This window comes from Pteropus vampyrus, unplaced genomic scaffold (assembly GCF_000151845.1).
Source record: "Pteropus vampyrus isolate Shadow unplaced genomic scaffold, Pvam_2.0 Scaffold5, whole genome shotgun sequence".
NCBI lineage: Eukaryota > Metazoa > Chordata > Mammalia > Chiroptera > Pteropodidae > Pteropus > Pteropus vampyrus.
Window position 1 is genome coordinate 9,015,059 of NW_011888786.1, and position 3,993 is coordinate 9,019,051.

Consider the following 3,993-nt stretch of genomic DNA (forward strand, 5'->3'; position numbering starts at 1 on the left):
ATTGTACTGGACAACTATTGTACTGTGCTCAGTTTGGGGGCTTCTGAAAAACTCTAGAATAGAGAGAGTCCCTTTTAAATATCCTGTTAAAAATAAACGGGCATAACAAACTAAATTTTTCTAAAGAAAACCATACCAAAATTAACATTTAGTTCAAGATTCCAAATTTTCATCACATTCTTATTCAATAACATTAATCAATGCAACATTTCCGGTTTGTGCTATCAGCACTGAAAACGCACATCCTCTCATGCTGACAGGCTCTAACAGACTGACTCATGGGGTGGCATCAGCAGGCTGCACTGAGCTGACAGGCTGTCAGACCAATAAATGGGCAGGGATGATGTCAGAAGAGCATCCTATCATCGTTACAGGCAGCTCGTCTTCATTACATAAAATGCCAAGTATGCTATGAAAAGGTGGAAAAAGAAACCCTTCCCTGATCTTAATCCGTGTGTAAGCCAAGTCTCACAGGGAGCACTGGCCTGCGAGAAATAGGTCACACAGTGTTTCTGTAACTTTTTTCTTGTCTGTTAGTGCAGGGCCCTTAGCCTTCTCCATCTTCAAATTTCCCCTCAGCAGCTTCTGGGCATCCATTGGAGGTATCTGGTATCTACTCATGAGACTGTCCTCTCAGCTACCCTGGACATAACCGTTTTTCTTTTCTATAGCCCTGGATTCCTCGAAAGAACTACAGCAGGAGCTTCTCGTGTTCATGAAGTTAGATCAAACAGATGACAAAGATATGATCAAGCCACACAGCGTTCCATAAAGCCACTGTTTGACTGACCTCATGCTGTTCTCAAGGCCACCACCCCCTGTGGCTGCTGCCACTGAAATCACAGGCTACCAAAGTTGCCCCAAATAGCCCAAAGTGGCACCAAAGTATTCCACCTTCTCTGTCCCTAGGGAAAGCCCTCTTTCTCTCCTGGGGCAGCACTCTGCAATGTGGGACCCAACCCTAACGTGACTTGGGCTCCTAGGTCTCTCACAACGGCCTCAACTGATAAACTACTGTTGAGTGAGACTTGCTTGTGTTTCTGTGGCTGAACCAGAAGGAAATCTGAGAGACAGGCCCTGGTACGCAGGCTGCTAGACTTTATCTCCAAGACACCCACTGGGGACCATGTGAAGGACCTAGATTCCCTTCTCTGAGGATGAGCTCTGTCCTGGGAGGTGCCTGGAGAATGCACGACAAAGGTACCTTCGTACAAGCCCAGGCCTAGGCATGCGCTATGGTGAAAATAGCTTCAGTTCTGAGAACATTGACATCCCACAGATTGAAAGCTGCAACCATTTTTTTCAGAGAAAAAGCATTATTTTTTCAGAGGAAACGTCAAACAGTCAAAATTAACTTTTGAACTTGCAACACCCACTAAATATTAATGAAGACAGAAAAGTTGATTTCTTGAAGTGGAGAACTGCTAACATTTCTCTACAGAACATGCTCATCTTCCAAAATGGAGAGAACCATCAGTAAAATTTTCCCTCAGCACTCCTGCCCACATCACTACATTATTCCCCATCTTCTCAAACATCTTCCATGATCACAAACAGTGTATTCAGATTCCTGTAGCCTATCCATCTTGCTCTGGTGTTTCTGGCCCCGGATAGCTCACTATACCTCCCGCTGGGATCCCACATTCTGATAATTTTCCCCAATATTATTTGAGCTCTTACTATACCTAACAAGATCAGAACCCTCTACATTCTATACTCTGTAATATATAATATGAAATATTATAACATATGCTGGCCAAGTTGGGAACACACAATTAAACTCAGTATTGCACACATGTACTGATCACCTACTTTGCTAGGTGACAAGCATCAAATAACAGAGTTGAACCAGACTGACTTCACAGTTATAAGAAGAGTAATGACTGGTATTATTGTGAAGTAATAACAACCCAATACACATAAAACACTCATAAAAGTGCCAAGTGTTATTAACATTTATAATAATTTTTAGGGAAGACAGACATGGACCTAACCACCTATGATATAATAAAATAAATTATTTAGCTAGTAGTAAACATAAAAACAGCTATACTAAAAAAAAAAAAAAAACCCTTATTTGAGCCAAATCTATGTTTACAGCTAAGATTTAAATATACATTCATCCACATATATTTATTGATTGCCTACAACATGCCAGACACCGTGCTGGATGTGGAAGATAAAGTGATAAGTAGGACTCATAGGGACTCAGCCCTACCCTTAAAAGACTGACTGTTTAGTTGATGGTTAGACAGGCCTGGAGAATTAGAGACACCACATTAGGGTCTACCACATGTCTATTTGTGTGAAGATCCTTCAGCATTACTCATTCAATACATAGGGCATAGATTATTGTTCAATCTATTGTTCGGTTACTCCCCAGCCATCTGTAGCCGAGTGGGTGAGATCATGTGGTACAACACATGGCTGCCACCTCCTCCCCTGGGCTGTAGGCAGGGCTGTCCTCTAGTATAGTGGGTAGACTGGGCCCACAGGTTGACATTGTTTAATACCAGCAGGCAGATATGGAAGAATAGTCAAGGTTGTAGGGCAATGTGGCCAAGGTACAGGGAACAGAGTCCAAATACAAGAGAAGAGATGGAGTAATTGATTGGTCCACTTTTATAACACTGGGTCTCCTGACCTTTTTATGTTGTCCAATTTCCGCTGTTGCTTAAGTCGATTCATGCATTTTGCTTAAGGGAAGGTCAAAATAAGCTCTTAACCTTACTTACCTCCGAAAATTTCCTCTTAAATTTCCAACTCCCAAGAAAAAGTTACTCCTTTATCCCGACTTCTGCCCGCAGCACGACCATGGACCCCATCTCCCACTCTCGAAAACTTGACACTGTCTTCGACACTGCTCTTTCCTTGCCCCCTTCATGAAGTCAATTGCCAATTGACTTAATGAGTAATCAAAAGAGTAATCAAAAAACACAACTTTTGGAGTCTTTCAGAACCGAGTAAAATTCTAGCTCTCGCACTCACTAACCTGATCTGTAACAGGTTACTACATGGACCCGAGTCTCAGTCTCGTGACCCCAAAATAAGACTAATAACACCCAACATCGTTGTTGAGTGAAATAAAATATTGTAAGAAAATCCCCTAGCACAAGGCTTCACGGAGGGAGTGAACTCTCAGTAACCATAAGCTCTCATTTGCTACCTTGACAGCCATTTCACACATCTATTGTCTCATCTTGTTTTCTCTGACACGCCCTAGTGTGACAATCATAACCTCCCTGTCTTCCATTGTTTCCTTCTTCAACCCAGTATATACCCAGCTGTCAGAGACTTTAGCTCGGCATTTAAATTTTCAGGTGTAACCTCCCTTCCTCCCTTCTTCCCTCCCTATGAAAGCCCTTGACCTACTCAAACTGAGTGAGTCACCAGTCACCCCCTAACTGTCCATGTCGGTGCTTTTCTTCACCCTGCTCTGCCCATCGAGAAGACACTATCCTCCTCGTTCCTTTCTACTGAAATTCTATCCATTCTCCAACACTCTATTTTATTTTCACCTCACCCGTGAAGCTTTTCTGAATCACCAAGTTTAAATCAACTTTCTCGCTGAGTTTCCACAGACCGCACATATGGTATAGGTTACCTTCTGCGTTACAGTGGCATTATCAGTGTAACAGCCTCAACTGGCACAAAGCAGAGATGAAATAAAAATATCCAAGTACTGGACATGGTATGAAGCCTTAAAATGCCTATGAGTTACATAAACCCTTTTCTTCATAGCTTATATATAAGATACCATGTTCTGAATAATAAGACCCAACCCCTTGGCTATAAAGGATTGAATAGGGCTTTGTGTCTGAGCCAAAGGCATTTGTTTTATAGGCAGTTTCTCCTTCCAGGAAAGTTTGAATTTGAGCTACATAGAAAGAGAATTGTTGGAAGAACCAGCATTTGAGAGGACCTAAGAAGCTACTAGAGGTGCCAATAAGCAGACATCATGAGACAGAAGCCGTGGAGCAAGAAGCATAAGCT